The 25663-nt window shown below is 41.1% G+C and overlaps 1 pseudogene; it reads right to left on the bottom strand.

Moving 5' to 3' along the window:
- Positions 1 to 15230: 15230 nt before the first annotated feature.
- LOC102769905 lies at positions 15231 to 15776 on the bottom strand (annotated as a pseudogene).
- Positions 15777 to 25663: the final 9887 nt, after the last annotated feature.

Raw genomic sequence — 25663 nt, 5'->3', positions numbered from 1 at the left:
CTCTTTCCTACATTCCCATACTCCAGCAAGATCAGACCACTTGCTGCCAACCAAACACACTTATTTTACCAACTTCTTTGACTGTCTGATGAAATCCTATCATTTAGTACAACTCACATATCACCTTCTTATTGACATGGTCTCTGACACCTCTCCACTCTTCTCCATAGCTAGAGTGAAATATCTTCTTCTCTGTATCTCTGAACCTTACGTATCTTCCATACTCTCATATAAATTCCTCTAACATTTTATCATGTTTAAGCAGACAGAAAAGCTGAAAGAATTTCACTGATTTTACAATTAACATTTTACTGTGCTTACTTTATTATCTCTCTCCATCTACCAATTCATCTTTTTAAAATGCATTTCAAGTAATTTGCAAATATCAATATTCTTCCTTCCAAATAATTCATAAAACATATTATTCAGAGTTCATAGCATGTACAGTTTTATATTTGTTTTCAGTTCTTTGTTTTTTAAATGTCAGGTCAAATTCACACACAATGAAATGTACACATCTTCAATGTCCTATGAGATCCACTACAAACTTACACATAGGTGAGCAACCTATACCCCTAACCTCACAGACTATTACCATCACTCTGGAAAGTTCACTCATGCCCCTTCTCTGGAAGTCCCTGCCTCCTCTCCCTTCAGAGGCAATGATTGGTCAGATTTCTCCCAGTAAGTTTTGCCTGTTATAGAACTTTACATGAATAGAAGTGTACAGTATGTGCTCTTTTATGTAAGACTTCTTTCATTCAGCATAACGTTTTTAATTTTTGTTGTATGTATCAGAAGCTCTTTCATTTTAAAAATATACAACTGAGTAATATCCCATTATAGAGATATACCACAGTTTTAAAAAATTGTCCAATTAATACGCATTTGGGCTGTTTCAGTTTCTGGCTGTGAATATTCTTACACAAGCCTTTTTGTGCATACATGTCTTCAACTCTTTGGGGTAAATGCTAAGATTAGAATTTCTGGGTCATATAATATTTACATTTAGTTTTATAAGAAATGGCCAGATTCCCCCTAAAGTGGTTTTACCTTTACACTCACACCAAAAACATATAGTTTCACATTTTCACCAATGTTTGGTGTTCTAAGACTTTTTAATAACTATTCTCGTGGCTGTGTAATGATCTCGCATATGATTTTCTGTTTACTGGTCTGTCTCTATAGACTTTGACCTTCTTGAAATCAGGTGCTATACTCATCTCTATTATTTCCTGGGCCTAATAAAGTCTGACACAGTGTAAGGCTCAATGAATGTTTGTTGATTTGAACTGATATGAATTGAATTTGCCTGTACACATAAAAGAAATCACCTTCTTTAATCATTTTATCTCTTTAGTCAAAGGGCAGAGTGAGATCTTTTTATATGCAGTAACATTAACATTCATATTAAGTTTAGGGTGCTATACCCCTGAAGTGATCTGAGGGGCCAAGCATTTATTTTCCTAAATTCTTGTTCCAGTGCCCCTCATTTTATTTTAATAATTTCATTCCTTTGGGTCTTTTCAAATGGCTTTTCTGTTTCTATAGAGCCCTGTTAAAGTGATAATCTATGCAAGAAGAATATTCATTAATGCTTTAATTACAACCAATAAAAGAGTAGAATGCAACTTTACTTTTTGACCCCAGGGATAGAAAGTGTGTTTGGAGTGAGTAGAGAGAGGGGGCAGAAACAGTTCATTATCTAAGGAAGGTGCCAAAGTCTAATAGTCTGGTAAAAGGACTTTTTTAGAGTGTTTCAGAAGACACACGATGGACCTTTAATCCAGTCTCCCAGCATGGGCACACCATGCCATCTATCTTTCTCTTCCCCTTCTCAGCTCCTTCCCTTTCTTCTCCCTCCCATCCTTATCTCAGTTCACAGCTATATTCCTGGAACCTGAAGGTCCAATGCACGAAATCGTGTGAGACCCAGACCTGCCCTCCGTGAGCCGCAGGCCCCCTGACCCGCCCTGTATGAACCGTGGGCCTCCAGACCCAGCCTGTGTGAGCCGTGGGTCCCAGACCCACCCTGCACAATCCACGGGCCTTGCCTTTCACCGCACAAGCCCCCAGCTTCATGCTAGCCCCGCCAGCCCCGCACAAGTCCCGCCAGCCCTGCACAAGTCCTGTGCTGCCTGAGCCTCGAGCCCCGAGCAGCTATTGGGCCGGGGGGAGGGACCGAGAGGTGCTCCAGCACCTCCTGGTGACTGGTTATTTGGTCATTCTGTGTTAGGGCATGATGGCGCAGGCCTTTTATAATATAGGTAAATATGATCAATTTAAGGTCAATGAAACAGCTAATAGTATTTACTCTATCCTGGAGATATTTGTATATAAGGTTACAAAAAAGGCAATAGAGTTAGCCTTATCTTGGTTTGAATACTGGTTCTGACTGTACAATTTTACACGTTACTTGAGAACTTTTAATCTGTTTTCTTGTGCGTAAAATGAAAATAATATCGCTTGATAGATATTATTTGCAAGATAGTTTTTTGATATTACGTGCCCTTTTTTTTTTTTCTTTTCTCCCAGTATCACCTCTCATTCTCCCACCTGAATCACACAAACAAAAGGTTGGTTTTAGTTCTGTTTATTGCTTTGTTTCCTATTTTATTTCTGGTCACAGAGTGTTTTTTTTAAAAAAATTATTTTGGAAGCATACCTAATTCTTTTTTAAGTTTAAATTTTCTGAAAATTGTGGTAAAATGTAGGTAATATAAAACTTATGATCTTAACCATGAAGCTGAGAGATGGCCTCCGCTTTTTCTAAGTGGGAGAAATGTCAACTGTTCAGAGAGTGTGTGGGAGGATGAGTAGGATGGGGGAGGTAATTTTGACAGTCCCAGTGTGAGTGAGAGAGTGAGAGGACCAGGAGCTGGGGGAAAGGTATTTCTGAGTGGCATTTCCATGGCTGCACTGGGAGATTATGCATTTATTCTGGCAGCAATCCACCTGGCTGCCATGTGTGGGAGCATATGCAATGGATAATTGGACTGATCTTTGGGTGAAGAAAAAGGGATCTGAGTATTCTGTCAAGAGCATAGCAGAGTTGAAGAACCACTGGGTCTGTCTAGGCCAGCTGTGGGCAAACTACGGCCCGCGGGTTGGATCCGGCCCATTTGAAATGAATAAAACTAAAAAAAAAAAACCAAAAAAAACCCCGTACCCTTTTATGTAATGATGTTTACTTTGAATTTATATTAGTTCACACAAACACTCCATCCATGCTTTTGTTCCAGTCCTCCAGCCCAGTTTAAGAACCCATTGTGGCCCTTGAGTCAAAAAGTTTGCCCACCCCTGGTTTAGGCTGAATATGGAAGTAAAGAGCTGATAAATCAGGTCAAGAGAGTGAGATTGTGGAATTGGAGCTCTCTGTGGGAGGTAGGAATTAATGAGGTCAGAATAAAGGAGTGAAGAATTGGAAGAACAGTGGGGAGAGAGAGAGAGAGAGAGAGAGAGATTTTATCAGAGTTCGATAAGCAGTCTGAAATAAATCTTTTCAAAGTAATCATCAGAAATATCAGTGTTAGATTTTAAAGAATGATTGTCTCTTCTTATTTCAGCTTCTGTAGAAGAATGTTCGTTCATTTCTTTCTTCTCAGAGATTTGTGTGTTTTGACTAGACAAAATTAAGAAATAGCTATTTATTTTCTAAGTCTGGTAATGAAAACTGGAAGATACTAAATCCTACATTACTGAATTGACAATGTGAAAAAACCCGGCTGGTGTGGATCAGTGGCTGAGTGTCAACCTATGAATCAGGAGGTCACGATTCCCTCTGGGTCAGTACAGGAGGGAGTCGATCAATGATTCTCTCTCATCACTGATGTTTCTATTTCTCTCTCCCTTCCTTTCTGAAATCAACAAAATATATTTTAGAAAAAAAGAAAATGTGAAGTAGATTTTCATATTACATTATTAGCATCATCAAAAACTGCACCAGTTTTCTGCTCAAACTACCCTCCTTCGGGGGCCGGACTCCACCTCTCTCTCCGCCATGTTGGGCCCCGCTTGGAACCGCTGCGGCTCCCGGCGCGGTGGCGGTGGAACCTCTCGGGCCCCCGGCCCCCGCTGACATTTTAATCTTAATATTTTATTCCTTGTATCCTTTATAGCATTCTGACAATTAGAATGACATACCATCTATTTTCACAAACTGGACTAAAATTGGCTAATATACATGTTTCATAGAGGGGAATTTTGGCAAATATTTGACTATCACTAAATTATCTGAATTTGGTTGTTGATTTTGATCAAATGACTATTCTTGTTCTGTCCTTTCCTTCAACCTGAGTTTTATTTAGGCAGAACCACTTTTCTTCAGAAAAGTAATCTGGGTTAGGTCCCCTGGAACTTTTTGATAGGCAGACTTTTCATGTTTACTCCCCATCTTCTCTCCCTACCAGCAGTGAGATGATGTTATTCCAAGGGCTGCCAACCAATGCTAGACTGACTAACCATTGAACTAGTGCAATCACTGCCACCTTTGACTCAGTCCCCAGCAATGCCATTTAATAAACACCCTCTATTTTATTAGCCATTCCTTCTCCCTTATCTAAAAAGCTCCTGAAAACAAAGCTCATTCACAAAGCCTTCCGTGATGACCATGGAAAAGATGCCCTCTTTCCATTTGAATTATCCAAATATCTTGCTGTCCAGTAAAGCTTTGGCTTACTATTCCTATTCTGCCTCCTGTGAAACATTTTAAGTTCCCTGATAATATGGACCAGGTCTATCCAACTTTTTAAGAAACTATAATCCTTGCCCAGCTGGTGTGGCTCAGTGGTTGAGTGTTGAGCCATGCACCAGAATGTCGCTGGTTCAATTCCCAGTCAGGGCTCATGCCCAGGATGCAGGCTTGAATTCCACTAGGGGGCATGCAGAAGGCAGGTGATCTGTTTCTTTCTCATTGATGTTTCTATCTCTCTCTCCCTCTCCATTCCTCTCTCTTTAAAATCAACAAAAACACATTTTAAAAAAGAAACTATAATTCTTAATATGTTGATTTCTGCAATAAAGCACACACTTTTTCAGAAAGTTGATGATGATAATGGTAATATTGAGAAATAAAATTCTTATTTGCTTTCTACTGCTCACCTCATTCAATTATATCAGTAGACTGTTAATAAAATTAGTAATATATTTTTGGGATTTTAAAATTTGTCTTCAGGATGCAATATATGCTCCTACTATTATTCAATTTTGGAAGTGAGACTAACTTTCTCTTGAAAATGTAGAAGCTGAAGAGAAAAAATAAAGGCTGTTTCTATTTCAACTGTAGTGGCTTAATTATGTATCTTTTAAGATGTGTCAAATTCGCTTTCTAAAATATACATTTACATATAAAAAGCTTATGTAAATTCACAAAGGAAATGATAAGTTTTTCCCCCAGGTCTCTGAGATTCGAATCCCTCATGCCTTTGGTCTCAGAAATTGTATATTCTGGTCCTTTCTCTTTTTCAGAATGAGCAACAGATTAGACCAGGGGAGTAATAAATCTTGATAACTTATTTCATTTTATTACATTTGTATATCTCAAGAGGATGATGACTGAAGGGGGAAAACATATTCCTAATCATAGCTGTTATGCTGCACAGTTCACAGCAGGATTTTCTTTTAAAATGATAAAAATGCCCGTGATGAAATAGTAGCTTAAAAAATTAAACAAAATGTATCTTTTAATCAAAGTACTTAAGGCATATTTCACAAGGGATAAAAAGGAGACTAACTTACTGAAATAAAAATATTTCCTTGTTTCATAAAAGTTCTTATTTGGAAGCATTCAACAACTTCCTTTATAGTGTCCTGCACTTGTCATTACTCTCTCTTCTTTCTATGTAATTACATAGCCCCTTTCCTTTCCCTATTCCTGAAGTTCAGCTTATTCTCATTTCATTTCTATGGGCTTTGTCCTAAGAATCAAATACCTATCTAGCTGTATAAAAGCCTAAGCGACCGAATGACCGAATGACGGGTCGCTATGATGTGCAGGAGCTGCCCCCAGGTGGTCAGTGTGCTCCCACAGCAGGAGCACCGCTCAGCTCACTGGTGGGTGCCAGACACAGGGCTCATGGCTGGCGAGCGCTGCTGTGGCAGTACAAGCCTCTCCCGGGACTGACTGGGGGTGAGCTCCTGGCAGGTGCAGTGGGGCCGGGATGAGCGGGAGCGGCAGGCAGGAGTGGCAGGTGGCGGTGGACTGCTGGTTTCAGCCCAATCCCCTCAGGCCACTGGGCCTCTAGCGTAAGAATAAGAAAATAAAAACCAAGGACTTAGTCTCTGTATATACACACATGTTGGGTATCTTCCTGATCAAAAAAGGGTTTAACGGAAAGACCACTGATTTTAAACTTAGAAGAACTACATTTGGATATCACCTTACAATATAGCTTGTATGAACTTCAGCCAAATCGTTTAAACTCTGAGTCTTAGTTCCTCATCTGAGCTGGGCATATTTGTCTAAACAGCGGTTCTCAACCTGTGGGTCGCGACCCCTTTGGCGGTCGAAGGCCCTTTCGCAGGGGTCGCCTAAGACCATCCTGCATATCAGATATTTACATGACGATTCATAACAGTAGCAACATTACAGTTATGAAGTAGCAACAAAAATAATTTTATGGTTGGGTCACAACATGAAGAACTGTATTTAAAGGGCCAGAAGGTTGAGAACCACTGGCTCTAACACATTTCAAAGGGTTGTTGTACCAAAGTATGTAAAAAAAAAAAAAAAAAGACCTTGTAACCATGAAGTGCAGGACGAATATGTTATTATCACTACCATCATTTTACATGTGAGAAAACCAAGACTGGTCAGAAAGGTTAAGTATTTGCCCTAAGGACACTAAATTTGTTAGCAATAGAGCAGGAAATAAAAGCTGAATGTCCAAATTCTTAGTTTAAATTATTTTCTATTGACTCCCCCTGAAGTCAACCTGGCAGAGCTGTGTTTTTCTCTCTCATTCTGTGTGATTGGGCTTCGCTGACCAGTAAAAAGGCAAAAATTTAAATCATGTCTCTGTACTTCACAATTTTAGACTTGGACTTGAGGTGCATCAACTTCTTGAATTCAGAAGAAAGAGAAAGAGAGTTCATAGGTGTCATTTCCCTTTTGCAAGACTATTTGGTTGCAGGAGTTTGACTGCCCTTCTGAGGAGTGGGGCATGTTTTTGTGTCTGGGGAAGTCCCCTCCACTATGCCTTCTCTGCTGCAATACTTGGGGGCAGAGGATGTGTAGAAGCTTGTCATGTAGTGTTTGATGCATATCTCCAAAATACCCAACACAATTCTAATCTGAAATGTCATCACAGATGGAGTCTTCCAAAGCATCTCCTTGAGGTTAAGACATTGGATTGAAACCAAGTGTCCTTTATTCCAGAAAAGCAAGATAATGTCCTTTCTGCAGGATGTTCTGGCCTCTCCTGGGCTTAAGTGGGAGGAGAAATTAAATGGGAGCAGGAGCCCTGTGTCAGAGAGCCCTGTAACCAGGGGGAGGAAGTTTGTTTCATGGAGCGATAAAGTGAAGAAAAGTGAAAAATGTGTTACACAGATACCAAGTGGGCAGGACTGAAGGTGATTTTGGCAGTACAGGCAGTATTTCAACTATGTACTTCTTGTTACCAATTTAGAGTTCTATCAAGTTGCTTCCTTTTAAAGCAAAAGCTGGAGGATATCAAGTGGGAAATAAAGGGCTGCATTGGAGAAAGTGTAGTTTCAAAATCAAGGGTATATCTATCTATATAAAAAGCCAGTGACAGGAACGCCATAATGACTGGAATGACCAGTTGCTATGACGCCCACTGCAGTCAGCGAACCGGCCAGATCAGGGGGTGGGGGCCGGCCAACCTCCCGCCACCCTTCCCCCAAGCCGGCCCCACCCCTGATGAGCCCCCACCACCCCGATTGGCCCGAAGCCCCTTCCCGGGGCCCCACCCCTGATTGTCCTCCCCCCACCCAAATAAGGGGTGGGGCTGGCCGGCCAACCTTCCATGGCCCCTCCCCTGGCCACTGACCCACGATCGGCCCCCAACCCCATTTGGAAAATGGGGTCAGCCAGCCCACAGCCCCTCCCCAAGGTTAGCTCCTCCCCCAATTGGTCCCCCACCTCAATTGGGGGCGGGGCCCATGAGCCATTCACCCGCGGCCCCTCCCCCAAGCCAGCTTGGCCCTGATCAGGCCCTGATTGGGTCAGGCTGGCTGGCTAACCTCCCACCATCTCCTCCTCCTGACAGGCCCAGCCCCAATCTACCCTGATTGGGGCTGGGCCTACCAAACCCCACCTGTGCACAAATTCATGCACTGGGCCTCTAGTAGTGATATAATATGTTGAATAAAGTGAAGGCTCAAGTACAATTTATTGAATCTGACAAAACCAAGTGATTTTTATTTTTAAAAAAATATATTTCATTGATTTCAGACAGGAAGGAGAGGGAGGGAGAAAGAAACATCAATAATGAGAGAGAATCATTGATTGGCTGCCTCCTGCACACCCTCCACTGGGGATTGAGCCCATAACCTGGGAATGTACCCTGACTGGGAATTGAACTGTGACTTCCTGGTTCATAGGTTGATGCTCAACTCTGAGCAACACCAGCTGGGCTAAAATTGTTTTTAATTATTAGCACTTTTTCTACAACTTTTTATTTTCTTGAGGACATTTGAATATAGTTATAATTAGTATATACTACTTTGGACCCTACTTTTATTTCATTATATTTATGGTACAAACATTTCCCAGTGTTTCCACAGTCTCAATAATACCACTTTTAAATTTTAGCCAAGGAGGTAAAAGACTTGTTCACTGAAACTATGACATTAATGCAAGAAACTGAAGAAGACACAAATAAATGGAAATATATTTCATAACCATGGATAAGAAGAATTAATGTTGTTAAAATGTCCATATTACTCAAAACAATTTACAGATTCAATGCAATCCCTATCAAAATTCCAATGGCATTTTTCATAAAACTAGAAAAATAATTCTAAAATTTGTATGGAACCACAAAAGACCCCAAGTAGCCAAGGCAATTTTAAGAAAGAATTATAAAGTTGGCGATATCATGCTCCCTGATTTCAAACTATACTACAAAGCCACAGTAATTAAAATAGTATGGTATTGGCATAAAAACAGACACACAAGTTAATGGAACAGAAAAGAGAGCCCAGAAATAAATCAACACATACATGGACAATTAACTGATGACAAAGGAGTCAAGAATATACAAGAGAGATAGAGCAGTCTCTTTAATAAATGGTGTTGGGAAAACTGAACAGCCACATGCAAATGGATAAAACCTGACTATGATCTTGCACCATACACAAAAATTAAATCAAAATGGATTAAAGACTTGAACCTAAAACCTGAAACAATAAAACTTCTAGGAGAAAACACAGGCAGTAAACTCCTTGACATTGGTCTTGGCATTGAATTTTTGGATCTGACTCCAAAAGCAAAGGCAATAGAAGCAAAAATAAAGAAGTGGAATTACAGCAAACTAAAAAGCTTCTGCACAGTAAAGAAAACCATCAACAAAATGAAAAGGCAACCTACTAGGTGAGAGAAAATATTTGTAAATCAAATATCAAGTGACGGGTTAATATCCAAAATTTATAGGAAGCTAAAACAACCCAATAGCAAAAAAAACCAAAATCTGATTTAAAAATGTATAGATGTAGATAGGCAACAGGCATGTAAAAAGATGTTCAGCATCACTAATTATCAGGGGAACGCAGATCAAAACCACACTGAGACATCACCTCACATCTGTTAGAATGTACACTGATGCAGCCACTAAACGCCCTTGGAGAGGGGATTTATGATAGGTTTATTCCTGGTCTTTCCCCTCCTGGGAATAGACCCATCCTGAAATGGGAATTTACAGCAGCCTCATTTCTCAAAAGTTTCTGTTTTCAGACAGATTAGTGAAGCTCTGAGAGGGCTTCTTTCTGCAGTTGCTGAATCGCAAACGTATTCATCTTAAAATAATCTTCATACCAATTCTGGGTTCTGAGTCAGTCCCCACAGAGTCTTTATTCAGCTCTGCAGACTCACAGATGCTGCTTTTGGAATCAGAAAATTTGGAAAAGCATCCTCAAATGCTGTACTACTCCCTCTTGGCTTTTGATTTTATAATCCTCACTGTCTAGAGAGGTCTCCAATGCCTTTCAGCGGATTTAAAAAAATATTTCATTTAGCTCTCCTAGTTGTTCTCTGTAGGAGGGTTGGTTTAAAAATGGCCTACTCTGTTAACAAATATATGGAAATATGCTCAACTTCACTAGCTATAAAAGGAAATGCAAATAAAAACCACAATGAGATACCACCTCACACCTGTTAGAATGGCTATTATCAGTAAGACAAGTGTTGGAGAGGATGGGGAGAAAAAGGAACCCTCATAAGCTACTGGTGGGAATGTTAACTGGTACAGCCACTTTGGAAAACAGTACGGAGGTTCCTAAAAAAGCATTATTTACGGTGTCCAAGACATGGAAACAAGCTAAGTGTCCTTCAATGGATGAATGAATAAAGAAGATATATTACATATAAACGATGAAATACTACTCAACCATATAAAAGGATGAAGGGATGTATGTTGTTTCAACAACAGTCAAGGTCATAACTGGAAAACAGTGGAAAAGGAATTAAAGGCCAGGTCTTTTCACCTCCAGAGCCTGAATATCTCTGCTATATAGCAAATTTTTAAAACTGGAACTTCACCTTTGTGTTTTTCTACCACTAGCCTCATTGTACACCCTCCCCCACCCCCCAGAAAGTTGCAAATACAGTGAAGGAATCTTAACTAAAACACAGATCCAAACCAGAAGTATCACAACATCCAAGGGGCAAAGAGAACTGGCAGAAAGATTGAGACTATACCTACAATTTCAGAAAGCCCAAAGGAATCTGAGTATTTCAACAGGCTAGTGTTAACTTCAAAGGAGAAAAATTAAGTAGTTACTTTGTATACCTCAGTGAAATTGGACAAAAAGAAGTACTTTCTATGAAAAATGTATAGGCCATAATCCTCAAAGACTGTTCAAAGCTTAAAAGCATAATAGAAAAATGAAAATGTCATTGAAAGCTATAAAGGGCATAACTTATTCAGAACAAAGATTAAGTTATAATAAAAATATATCTAAAGAATTATCGAGTCAGCCCTGGCTGGCTTGGCTCAGTGGATTGAATGTGGGCCTGTGGACTGAAGGGTCCCGGGTTGGATTCCAGTCAAGGGCACATGCAGTGTGGGGCATGAAGGAGGCAGCTAATCAATAATTCCCTCTCATCATTGATGTTTCAATCTCTCTCTCCCTCTCCCTTGCTCTCTGTAAAAAAATCAATAAAATATATTAAGATATATATATTTTATTGATTTCAGAGAGGAAGGGAGAGGGATAGATAGTTAGAAACATCGATGAGTGAGAAACATTGATCAGCTGCCTCCTGCACACTCCCTACAGGGGATGTGCCTGCAACCAAGGTACATGCCCTTGACCGGAATCGAACCTGGGACCCTTGAGTCCGCAGGCTGACACTCTATCCACTGAGCCAAACCGGTTAGGGCAATAAAATATATTAAAAAAAAAAAGAAATATCGAGTCACAACTAAGGCATACAAAGATAATGCAAATAAATTGCTTTATTTATCTAACAACTCTTTATTGAGTACTTACTCTAAATCCTGGGTGTTGAGGATATCTCAGTGAACAGCACAGCTAAAGTTGTGTCCTCTTATGGAGATTATATCCTAGAGAGGGAAGATAGATGACAATAATTTAAATATACATATATCAAATGTTACTAGTAGATGATGATGAGTGATTTGGTTAAAAAAAAAGATTATAATGTTACTGGAAAGGGAACCTGACCCATAGTGGGTCTGGTAGTGTATGGGTTCTTGACTTCATGCAGTAAAAATTTCACAACACGAGTCCAGGTGAGTTTCAGAGGATGTTTACTGGAGCTGGGGGTCAGTGAAACGAAGAGGGGCATAGGATAACAGGTGAGTGGGTAGGTGGGGAAATGAGCCTAGGTTGGGCTGCTCTGGCTCACTAAGAAGTCAGAGAAAAGAGGATCTTGGGTACAGGGTCAGGGGATTTGCCTGGATGAACTGCAACCTGTACCCGCCCATTGACTGCCAGTTGCTGCCCTGGATGCAAGCCTTGCAGGTCCTTTAGAGTTTAGGAGATGAATGACTGTGGGGGAAGAAGGCAGGGAGAGGAAAGGCACAGGCATGCTCTCCGGAGGGAGAGCACTTCCTGGGACCTTCATTTTGAGGGATTTTAAAGGCTAGGGAGGATCTCTATAAAATATTAGTCATCTTTATGCTGATGCACCATAATGAGACTTATTCCTTTAACTTCATCTGTCTTTATGTGGTTGGCAAATGGCATTAATTGGATTTCTGCTATATGTCTCCCTGAGTAGGGTGATTTAAGCTATGTACCCTCTGGCTGGGGAGGAGAAGTGCAAACCACTTACTTTTAAGTGTCCTTGGTTTAGGGAAGATAGGATTTACTAGATGGCTGCCAACTGCTGTTTTAACTATCTGTCTCAATTTCCCCATTCCACTTGCCAAGGAATTTTCCTAGCTTCTTACTTTCCTGCCTCATTGATAAAGAAAACAACTTTGGGGTGGTGATGAGATTAGATTTTACAAAATTTTTTCAATAGGTTTTGATTGACTTTTAGAGAGAGAGGAAGAGAGAGAGGGAGAGAGAGAAACATTGATTGGTTGCCTCTTGTACACACCCTGACTGGGGATCGAACACACCACCTGGGCATGCGCCCTGACCAGGAATTGAACCGGTGACCTTCTAGTGTATGGGATGATGCTCAACCAACCGGCCAGGGCAATCAGGTTATACTTTACTTAGGGCATTCAGAGGCGGCCTTGTGGACAATATGGTGAAGGAAGTAAGGGAGCAAGCCATGTGGATAGTGAGGGAAGAACACTTTAGCCAAGATGATCAGTACGTGCAAAGCTCGTGAAGGGGGGAAGCATGCATGGCCTTTTTCTGGAACAACAAGGGGAATTTGCTCCTCTAAATGAGGGGGATGATGCAGGAAGTGAGATCAAATACCAGCAACACATCATAGAGGGCCCTGAGGTCATGGTGAGGCTTTTACTATGAAGAAGATGCGAAGCCGTCGAAGGGTGGAAGCAGAGGAATGTCACGCCCTGACTTATGCTTTTACACCATCATTCTGGCTACTGTACTGAAGATAGAAAACAGCGGGCAAGGGAGGAAGCAGGAAGATCACTTGAGAGACTATTGTAAAATTTTTGAGAGATGGTGGTTTGGGAGAGAGAGAAATGGTAGAAATGGTGATAAGCGGTGGGATTTCAGAAGTACTAGAGAACAGCACAGATTGCTTGTGGGGTGTGAGAGCAAGAGAAGGGCAAAGGATTATTATAAAACTTAAAAGATCAACTGAAAGAACAGATTTTCCACTTACTACGATGGGGAAGACAATAGGAAGAGCAGGTTTTGGTATTTGACACCCAAAGAAGAGATGGCTCTGCAAGCTGGGAGCCCAAGGTAAAATTAAGAGCCTGAGGAGACGTGTGAGAATTGTCAATATGCGTATATCATGAGGTTATGGAACTACATGAGATCATTAAGGGATGAGTGTAAATAGAGAAGGAAGGAGGTCCAAGGCCTGAGTCTGGGGAATTCTAACATCTAGAGGTCAGAGAGAGGAAGTTTCCAGCCAAGGAAACTGATCCACAGCCATCAGTGAGGCAGGAAGAACTAAGAAAATGGTGTCCTAGAAACCAAGAGGAGAAAGCAGCTATCGAAGGAAGGGGCCATCAATGGGGTCTGAGAATTGACCCTTGGACTTGCAATCACTGATGACCTTGACAACAGCAGTTGCAGAGATGGGGAAATAATCCTGGCTGGGACGGTTTCCAGGAAAAAGGAGAGGAGAGGAGGTGGAGAGTATGAGTATAGATAGCTTCTTCAAGAAGTTTTCATGTAAAGGAGAGTGGCAACAACTATAAGGGAAATTGGGGTTATTTTTGTCCCTTTTTATAATGGGAGACATAGCATATTTATAGAAATGATCCAGTAATGAGGGGTCACTTTCTAACGTGATATCCTTGAATAAGTGAAAGGGGATTTGACCTGGTACACAAATAGGTTTAGCTATGAGCTGAGGATTATCTAGGTAGGAGCATGTATAATCCATCCACAGCAATAGGAAGATAGTCAGAGTACAACTATGGGGAAATGAGGTGGTGAAATCATATGGAAATTCTCACAGCGAAGTTTCTCACTGAAATAGGTAGCAAGGTCATGAGCTGATTATGTAGGGAAGAAAATAATTTTAAGGTATTAGGATTAGGGTGTGACCTCTAGTAAGCAAATATATTATGGTTGCCTAGAAGCACTAATGGCCTACTTGAGGTTAGATGTCAAGAATTTAAATTGAGACTAGTTAACATATTTATGTGCTCTTTCCACCTGCATTTAGTTGCAGACACAGAGTGGGTGGATAGTTAGATAAACTCACAGCTGGAGTTTTGTAGGTGTGATGGTTAATTTTATGTGTCAACCTGACTGGACTAAGGGATACATAAATAGCTGTTGAAACGTTATTTCTGGATGTGTCTATGAGGGTGTCTCCAGAAATCCAGATGTTCCTATTGTTCTAGAGTCTCAAACTTGAGTGAGTATAAGAATAATTGTGACTAGGGGATTATATTCATGAAACCATGCTTACTACACTTTATGGGCATATAAAGATTTTTCTCTGCTCGGCTGGCATGGCTCAGTGGTTGAGCATCAACCTATGAATCTGGAGGTTATGGGTTCAATTCCTGGTCAGGACACATGCCTGGGTTGCAGGCTTGATCCCCAGTAGGGGGCATGCAAGAGGCAGCCAATTAATGATTCTCTCTTATCATTGATGTTTCTGTCTCTTTCTCCCTCTGACTCCCCCTCATCGATGTTTCTAACTCTCTGTCTCTCTCCTTTCCTCTCTGTGAAAAATCAATAAAATATATTTAAAAAAAAAAAAAAAAGGTTTATCTCCTAAGGTTCATTACTTTTGCCATCCATGTTGTCTTTGCAATTTAATACTAATCTAATCTATGATTTTTCTCTATTATTATTATTGCAACATCATGCATGATTAACTAAGTGATTAACGTTCTCTAACACATTGAAATATTTCTAGTCAAACTGAAGAGTAAACTGAAGATGCATTTATTTTTAAAATTATTTTTAAAAGGGTAGAATTAATATTTTATTGTCATTTATAATCAGATGGTAGTTGAATATATAGTCTCTATACTTGATCTATCTTGTGTGTTTTTTTTGGTGTCAGAAGAGGGATATCTTCTTTTTTTTTGTAAATAAAAACAAAATTACAAGAGCCAATGGCTGGTTAACAGGATTAAACTAATTCATTGATGGTGGCTTCAAGTTTTTCCTTATTAGCTCCAGAAACTCACCCACCTTTTGTCCTTTTTTAAGAAACTGGAAGGTTGACGTCCATTTGACTTCACACTCTGCAGCAACATCCTGACAGTCATCCACACCTACTTCAAGGAACACCACATTGGAATACTTTTCAGAGAGGGAATGATAGAAGGGCTTAATCATTTTGCAAGGTCTACACCATGTGGAGGAGAAGTCAACTACTACATGTTTATCTCCTGTTCCAGGCTTCCTGAAAAGCATACTTGCTCTTGATCTGCTTCACCATTTTGGAGTCTGAGGTCTGACCAGTGACTGTAAAAAGCAATGCAAGTGGATGAAAAGTGGCAGACCGAGCTCTGAAGATGCTTTTAATGTCAACCATAATTGTTGAAAATTTTTCTAAAATATATGCTTTCTACTCAGTAGACTACAACAGAAATGACAGATACTGTCTTTGATCATTTGAGACCTAAAAATGTTTTAGAATGATCATTATGGATTTCCTTGTGCATTATGATTGATTAAGATTATTTACATTAATGAGTGAGTCTGTACAGATTAGGAAGTATTTCAAGGATATAGTAAGTGACTTACCAAGTTGGAGACTGGGGATGGTGGGAGCTGTTTGCTTAGTTGAGAAGAGTCTTCTATTATTTATATCATTAGAATTGCTAGCTGAAGGGGATATTTTAAAAAAGAACATCTAGTTTGTTTTATATTTCTCTGCAGAAAATATACCCTCTTTTTGCCTGTACACATAACAGACCACTCCCACTGCCTCACCCTTGTTACACCACAGGGATACAGAATAGCAGGCAGAATAATACAACAAATATCTACCTACCATCCAGCTTTTTCAAATCTTAATATTTTATGATATTCACATCAGATTGCTTTCATGTGAAATACAACATTACAGATAAAACTTAAGCCCCTTGAGTACTACTCTTTCCTCTGTTCTCTACCCAGAGGCAGTCACTATGTTAATTCATTCCTATGCATAGTTTTGGGGTACTTATGTGTGTACCCCAAAACAATATGGTTTGTACATATCCATGAACAATACAGTTAAAAACTTAATATAAATGGTATTATAATGTTCATATCTATCTGCCACTTGTTATTCTCCCATTCAAATTCATATTTGTGGCATTTGTCCATCCTTATAGAAGTAGCTTTACTTCACTAATTTTCACTGCTATGTAACATTCCATAATTTATACACCACAAATTCTCCTGTTGAGACAGGTATGCTGCTTTTAATTTTTTTTTTATCACAAACAATGCTGCTATGTCCATGTGTTTTTGATATAATGAACAAGGTATACACCTAGGAAGGGAGCTGCTGTGTCAAAGGTATGGGCATATTTAATTGGAAAGACATCACTAAAATCTGAAAGAGGCTCTGTGGTGGTGGGACATCCATCTAGGCATGATGGCCATGACCTGCTGTACCATGAGCATGCAATAGAGTACACAGATGTTGATATAAAGTTGGACACCTGAAATTTATATAATGTTATTAACCAATCATATCCTAATACATTTAATAGAAATTACAAAAAGACTTAAATATCATCTGAGACAAGCCACTCATTTATAGACTTGGAAACTATAATTTACCTACCCATCCTCCTATTGTTTTCAAAGTACATTTTTATGTATATTACTTTTTGTTCATCTGGGTTATTTTCTCAAGATAATTTCCTGGGGGGAAATTACTAGGCCCATGGGCCAATCATGTCTATGATTTCTGAGGCTGTTGAATATTAGATGCATGCTTAGAAATGGGAGTGCTAACTAAATCAGAGCTATCCAAAGACAGCAAGCATGATCTCTGTGCAGATATTTTCCTGACATTATCAATTTATTGCTTACAACAGATGGTTTATTTGCCTAATGTCTTAACTACCTGGCGTTCTCTCTGGTTGTTCTATTGGTCAATGTGGTTGGATCTGGTGCATGACCCCACGTCCATCTGAGAGTTATGCTCCTTGAGTTGCTACAACGTTCAGTGTGCATTTAAACACTGAAAGAATCATAGGTTTGTTTATTCCTCTGGAAATCAATCACTTGCTAGGATTAAAAAAAACAACCCCAAAACTTGAGAGAACAAAATCTGTTTCAAGGGCAGAAAAATAGAAGACAGAGGCATGGACAAAGGGAAGTGGCATAGCCTGCTTGTGATTTTTGTCCCCACCCTAATGGTGCTGCTGACCACTGCACTAATCCATGAGGACCTGACAGGGGAGCACCAACTGAGGCATTCATGATCTATGGAACCGATTTCCGGGAGTTTGGACAACTTGCAACTGCATTAGCTATATAGACATGTACCAGGTTACTCAGACCTCCTCCGGTTTTAACTGGCATGGCCTACCTACCCTTGTCATTTTTGCTCCTGCTCCTTTTCTGCCTAACCAGCAGGCCTTGAACCCAGCTGCAGCACCCCAACGTGAGGGCGCTCTCGGGGCTGCAGGAGCGGCCTGAGCTGGGGCCCTCCTGGTCTCACCACTGTGCCCTTTTCCCAGAACCTTGATAGACATCTGGCTCCTTAGAGAAAGCATGCTGTCACTCGCTGTCACTCACCTCTCGGTGGGGGCTGAAGCCAATATCCCATTTCGTATTTTACAGTTAACTTTTGAACAACATGGGTTGAACCGCGCAGGTCCACTGCCTCAGCCCTTCCCATCTGCGGGTTTGCATCCCGGGAGTCAAGCAACCACTGCCGTAAAAAGCATTCCCATATTGGCGACAGCGCACTCCCGACCTGCCGGAAAGTACTGCTTTGCCTCTGCGGCTGGTGTGAATCTCGCAGGTGAAGGGGCCGGCTGTAGTTAAACTCTTTGGGAATCGAAAGTTATATGCGGTTTCCTACTGTGCAGGAGTCGGGGCTTCTAACTCCACGTTGTCCAAAGGCCACCTGTAGTTTCAGAGGCACTAAACTTCAGATGCCAATCCTCGAGTAGCAGCCTGGGCATGTTGGGCCCAATGTCAGCTATTTCCTGGAGACATTCTGAGTGTGGGTGTTTGGTTGTTCCTCCCTGTGGTACCGCGGGAAGGTAAGTGTCACATGTTCCCCATGCTTTGCCTTAAAGCCCCTTTCCTTGGCTGGGTGTGGCTTCCCCAGCCTCGGCCAGCTGGGGCCCTTGCTGGACGGAAATGTACAGGCCATTCCACCTCCGGGGCCTCTCAGCCCGCATTGCTCCTTTAGGATACTTGTTTGGCCCGTGGGCCTTTACGTTTGCAATGCTGGAAGGAGCACAGCGGCCTCCACCTGCACGCCTGCAGGCTCTCTGTTTGCTTGTGCAGTATTTTCCTGAATCCTCGGGACTATCTCACAGTTGCGTAACTGTGTCTGTCCTAGTTTTGCCACTCTGAGCTAGGTGCTGCCTACTGTGTGAATCTTAGCCAATCATTTAACTTTCATATTGTCAGATTCCTAGTTTTTAAACTGATCGGTAACAATGCCAACTTGATAGGATTCTTGTGAGGATTCACTGAGGTAATATAGGTAAGGAATGTATGCTTTTGGCCTATACTAAGCATTCTATACATTCAAGCATGTATTGCTGATAACATAATACTAATAGCAATTACTGTACCACAAAATAATATGCAATGCATTATTTTATTCCCCTTATGTCTCCCTTTCACTTATTTTTTAAATCAGCTTTATGACATGGATGAGAAAACTGATCCCCAGAGAGTTTACTAGTAAGTTACTGGCCCAAGATAAATTGGTAACAAAAAAAGCTGAAGCTGAGGTTTGAACCAGTATCAATCTGATCTGAATATTTCCCCCCGTATCTAAGTATTCCACAGGATTAAGGATTGATAAAGTATTATTGATTTTAATGATTTATTTTCGGTAATTACCAAGGACTTAGTTTGACTAGGTTCTCTGCACAACTGATCAAACTATGGTAGAAAAAAATATTCATATGACCACCAGGTGGCGCTTGACTAAGTATCTGCAATTACAGTATACTCACCACTTAGAATCCCTGAAGTAGCTACATTCTAAAGTGAAACAATTTGCCAGGTTCCATGTAGGTGAGATAGCAAAAGGCAGCAGTCCATAAAATGAAGTAAATCCATTTATTTTTGAAATGGAGCCTACTTGTAGTCTGTGTGGAAAAATATGGGAATAATTTGGACTATTTTGGGACTTCTGTCATTAGGCACACTATTTAATGAATGTAATTCACTTTGATATGTATTAAAATACATATAGTTAATAATTTTGTTGGTAACTTTCAGTTTAATATGATTTTCATGTACTTAGTTATAATATTGAAATGAGAATTTTGGTAGAAATGGCAGATAGCCATTAGTTTTGGTTACAAAGTGGAACAAGGGAATCTATTGCCCCTGAAGGAATAGAACAAGCATACACCTAAATTCCATAAAGACAAAGGTGAGTCAATACATACAGTTTACGAAGTGAGCACTTGTAGAGGGTGTTATTTTCGCTCTATCAGTCTTGGTAATTTCTATAAATCTACAAAATCTGTTCTAGGCACTTAATGAACCTGTAACACTTGGTGTCAATTATAATGACAAGACCAGGCACATCCAACTAATATTTGACACCTGTTTAGAATTTGCGATTTAAATTTGCCTATGGAGAAATTACCCTATAACAAAAAATAAATCTAAAATGAGAAGGATAAATTGTGTTATGAAGAATTGAAATGTCCAGTTTTTAGATTATGTGAATCCGTTGGCTTCTCATTCACTCAACAACTATGAATTGGCACATAGTCTAATAAATAAATGTTGAATAGGTAAATAATAAATGAATGATTGCTTCTCACATGCAAGGCACAGATCTAGGTGCTGTGGGGAATACAAACAATAGCTTCCATGGCCTCTGATCTTTTGGAAGTTTATGATATGGTTTGGAAGACCAGTGGCAAAAAAAACCCAGAGCAAACAAAAAACAAGAGAAATAACCTAAGAGTTAAGTAACAGTGAAAGGCATTAAGAAAGACAGATATAATTTTTTTTAAAAATATATTTTATTGATTTTTTACAGAGAGGAAGGGAGAGAGATAGAGAAGAGTTAGAAACATCTATGAGAGAGAAACATCGATCAGCTGCCTCCTGCACATCTCCCACTGGGGATGTGCCCACAACCCAGGTACATGCCCTTGACCGGAATCGAACCTGGGACCCTTCAGTCCGCAAGCCGACGCTCTATCCACTGAGCCAAACCGGTTTTGGCAAGATAGATATAATTTTATTCCAACTGAATGCTATATAAGATGAGTGCCATGACTTTGAAAAAAAAAAAGATTTCCTTGGACGTCTGTGGTCAGGGAAGGCTTTATGGAGGACGAGGGACATAAATTAGCCTTCAAAAGTGGGAAATTTGGAGGAAGAAGAGGGCACTTCTAAATGGTGTAGGAAATCGAAGAGGAAAAAATGAAGTGAACTAAAGCAGTGAAGACGGGACTATACAGCACATGGGTACAGCTGTGGTGTCAGAGATAGAAGGGATGTTAGCAAGTGTATAGGCCCATGCTTTTCAAACTAGGGCACTCTGTGCCCTGGTGAGTATAAATGGGGAGCATTTCCTCCAGTACCAATTTCAAGTTGAAAGTATGAAGAAGAAATGGTGAACAATTTAACTGGCAAGTAAATGAAATGTTTCATGTTAGAACAATGTGGAGGTATTCTAGAGGAGAGCTGAGGAGACATAGGCAGGCATAGAAAGGTTGTGGCTGGTCCAAAATCATCTAACTTGTCCAGAGGACACGTCCAGCCGGACTGGACCATGGAGCAGGTTGTTCCTAGCCTTTGGATATCATTGTCGAGTGTTTATTTTGCCTTTGTCCTACCATTATTATTTTGTATAATATCTGACAACTCTGCCAAAAGGTGGTCAAAGAAAATAATAAAAGGAATTTGAATAAACTTTTTCCTTCATGTTGATAGCTTTTGTAATAAGGATTTAGAGAAATGATATAAAAGCCAAAATGAAGTTTGGAAATCATTTGTTAATTGTAATCTTTTGTATGTTCCCTGATCCCTATTGTTATCAGAAATAATAGAGTTGGATATAAGTAAAATGTACTGTAATGGCTACCAATAGGAAGACTATATATTTGAATCTAGGACCACATTTGAATTTTGGGAAGAGAGAACTGATTCATTTGGCAGAAAGTACTGGATAAATACAGCCAATTCAAATACTGTCCTAGACCCTGAGAAAAAGGCCCTCAATGTTTGATGATGATCTGGCTGAGAAGAGAGTCTTGAATCTCAGGTTGGTAGGCTGAAGTTCTTTTGCAGTCACAGGGCACATCTCTGAAGACATTTCCAGAATGTCTCATCAGCAGAATGCTTTTAAGGGACGAACTATAATCTAGAGCAAGTGGCCGAGAAACGCTGTTATTAGAATCCAAAAGATATGTATAGGCTTTGCTCTCAGCATTTTAAATGACTTGGGAACTCATTTATGGACAAACGTGGAATTCCTTGCAAGATACTCAGCACGCCTTGCCTCTCAGAAGTTCTTGAAGGGTAGGGGAGAGAGTAAGGTAATGCATGCTTTGCTTTGGAATCTTAGAATGAGGCATAAAACAGATGCTGATGATTTGAAGGAAGGTTCAAGATGAGATCTAAGATAAAGTGTTCTGCCAAGGTAGCCCGGAGAGTAAAGCAGACCTGTGGGTCTGGTCTATGCGACTCTAACCTTATCCCTTTACTCACACAGACTGGGGGTGAGCATGGCTCCCAAAACTTCTGGCGGTGGTGCTGCCCCTCGCTCTGTGGCAATTTGAGCCTCCTTATCCTCACAGATGATTGTGACATCTCTCGAAGGAGTCTATCACCAGTGTATTATTTTCCTGCTGCTGTTGTAACAAATTACCACACACTCAGTGGCTTAAAGCCACATGCATTTATTATCTCACAGTTCTGGAGGTCAGAAGTCTAAAGTGGGTTTGGCAGAGCTCCAGGAAAGAACCTGTTTCCTTGCCTTTTCCTAGTGTGTAAAGGCCACCTGCGTTCCTTGGCTTGGGGGCCCTCTTCTCCATCTTCAAAGCCTGCGGTGTAGCACCTGCACCTCTCTCTCTCTGACCTCCGCTTCTGTCCTCACGCCCCCTTCTCTGCCTGTGACTTCCATGTTCCTTTCAAAGGTACCCCGGTGATTACACTGGCCCACCCACATACTCCAGGGTAATCATCCCACCTCAAGATCCTTTACGTAATCACATCTGCAGGGTCCCTTTTTCCACGTAACGTGCACTCCCAGGTTCTGGGATTTAGGACATGGACGTCTTTAGGGGACATTATTTAGCCTCCCACAACCAGTTCTCTGAGAACTGGTTCTCTTGGTTACAACATGAGGCCTGTTATTTTCTTCTGCCCACACTGGGCCAGTGGAATGTGGCCTCACTCGCTGCTGCCGCCTCTTTCCCACCAATGGCAGAAGCAGCCGTGGTGCCCAGGAAGTCTCCCTGCCTCTTGAGCCCCGTGTCTCTGTGGGTACTGCCAGTTCTCAAGACTGAGGGAGGTGGTGTCAGCCCTGACGCTGCCTGCCCAAGGCCACGGCTGCCCTTATTGTTGCCACCACCATCCACGTAGCCACTACTGTGAATGGGACCAAGCAGGTCATGCCTTTCAGGGTTTTCTCCATCCCCTTGGGAGTCAGATATGCATCTTGGAAGTGGGGGCTACAAGATAAGCTGAGTGACAGGCATTGTGCTCTGTCAACAGTCACACCTCCCGTTGTCTTGAACCAGCTCCTTTCTTTCGTCGTGGGGTGGGGTCGGTGCATCCCAGCAGGCTCCTCCATCCCTCCTGCCAGTTTCCTTTCAGGCCCAGATATTTTGGAATCCTAGTGTAAACACAGCTGGGACTCAGGCTGCTGCATAGCACATGCTTCTCTGAGGCCACCTTCCCAAGTGTTTACATTCCATGTTTGAGAAACTCTGGCTCCTTCAAGAAACTCAGGGCAAAAATCAGTCCAGTTCTTAACTTTTCACACTTTCTACCTAGTTTAGGGCGAAGCATCTGGATCCCATTGGAAGCCATTTGTCCCAATTTATCACTTCCCATTCATTCTGTAAGGGATTACTATTGAGATACATAGTTTAGTAACTTCAGATTTTACAATCCATGTCAAGTGCCATACTAAACAGGGGTTGACCGGATTTATTGCTGTTGAAAAGGAAATCTTTGATTTCGCTCCTCCTAACTACCATTGATTCATTTCGTACTAGAGTGTGTGAAATTGGAGCTCTAAAAAAACGTTCCCTCCCCGCTCCCACTTTGATCTGGTTGGAATAAATGTTTTCCCTTCATGAAATAAACAGTGAAAGATGTTCGTGCATTTCTATGTATTTATAATGAGCTTTGTTTCTCATGATAGACTGCATTCATATCCCACATGTTGTCCTCTCAGGAAATTGAGGAATCTGAGGTCCTACACTAGCTTCAGTTTGTCCAGCGGGGATCAGTACTCATAATGCGCTGGTTGGTGGGTAACCTCGGGTTATGGAGGTTGACCTGCCAGAAGAGGCAGGCTGGGCAGAGGTTAGGAGTGGTTGCAGTGAGGAACCTCCCTGCACATCTTCCAGCTTCAGCTCAGTGATGGCCGCAGGTCACTGGGTGACCCGGGAGTGTGTGGGCAGGTCTGTAAAGAGCAATGCAGGGAAGGGAGAAGAGGGCTGGGTGTGCTGAAAGATCTGGGCTCTCGGAAGCCACGAGAAGTACATGAACAGGGTGCAAGTCCTTGGACTGTAGTTCTTCCATCTGCCTTTTCCTCAATGGCCAAGATTCATTTTTTTAAAAGTTGAGTTTATTCGAGTGACATTGATTAATAAAACTGTATAGGTTCCAGGTGTACAATTCTATAACACATCTGTATATTGTATTGTGTGTTCACTACCCCAAGTCAAGTCTCCTTTCATCACCATTTATCACCCCGATATCCTCATATACCTCTTTGCACCCACCCTTTCCCTCTGGTAATCACCATAATATTGTCTGTCTAAGAGGGTTCCCCTGCCCCATTTAATCCCTTCACCTTTTTCATCCAGTGCCCACCCCCCACTCCTCTGACAGCTATGAGTCTGTTTCTATTTTGTTTGTTAGTTTGTTTTGTGCATCAGAGTCTGCATGTAAGTGAAATCATATGGTATTTCCAAGATTCATTTTTAAATTCTTATTATTTCCTCCCTCAAAAACTGATTGGCAGCCCCACCAGTGTGGCTCAGGGACCAAGAGGTCCCTGGTTCGATTCCTAGTCAGGCTGCATGCGGGGGTTGTAGGCTCGATGCTGGTGGGGGGCATGCAGGAGGCAGCCAATCGATGTATTTTCCCATGGATGTTTCTATCTCTCCCTCTCCCTTCTCCTCTCTCTAAAAAAACCAATAAAAACATATTTTAAAAAATGATTGTCAAGCGAGGTTTGGTCTACCCATGTTTGAATGTAATTTCCAATATCCTGAAAAACCTATATTTACATTCACATTTATAGTTATACCCAAATAAACTTCCATTAATCTTGGGGATGGAACCGGAGCTGTGTCTCATGAACTGTAACAAAGAACACTTCTGCCACCTCCTGGACACTCGGAGGAACGCAAAGGCTTTTTCCACAGGAAGGGGGGGAGTTTGATGAATTTCCTCTCAAATGTACTTCAGCAGTTGAGAATTTAGCCAAGTATTAAACAGATTAATTTTTGCTTTTGTGAAGGCTTGCGCGCCTTTGATCATTCAGTCGTTTTAATGAACTCAACGTGGTTGTTTCCGATTTGGCCTTGAAGTCCTGGCCCATCGCCGGTCTGAGTGGTGGAGCCTTGCTGCCTCCAGCTTGGGTTCCTCAGTGTTGGCAGGGCTTGCCTTCCCACTGATGGAAAGTTTACAAAGAGGAAAAAACACCGTTATATCTGAAATTCTGCCAGGACACATCAGCATATTCCAGGCTGACATCCATCGTGTAATTCTCTGAAGACGTTAATATCTAAAACACACACAAAACAAAACAATTGCAGTGCACCTGTCCTAAGGAAACTACCTTGTAATATGATCGCATGCTTTTATTCAATCAGCGAATTCTAGATTTTATTTATTAGGTTTACAATGTGGGTTTCTTTCCTTAGGCTTCCTGATCTCTGTACTAAGTACAATTGGCTTGCAAGGTCGTTTGCCCCCTTCCCCTCCATAATCAGCACTGAGATTTACCAGGGGCTTCTGATAGCAGCTTTACCCAGCAAGCTGA

This window comes from Myotis davidii, unplaced genomic scaffold (genome assembly GCF_000327345.1).
Source record: "Myotis davidii unplaced genomic scaffold, ASM32734v1 scaffold281, whole genome shotgun sequence".
NCBI classification, from domain to species: domain Eukaryota; kingdom Metazoa; phylum Chordata; class Mammalia; order Chiroptera; family Vespertilionidae; genus Myotis; species Myotis davidii.
The sequence above is the reverse complement of the archived record's forward strand: the minus strand, read 5'-3'. Positions and strand labels throughout refer to the sequence as shown.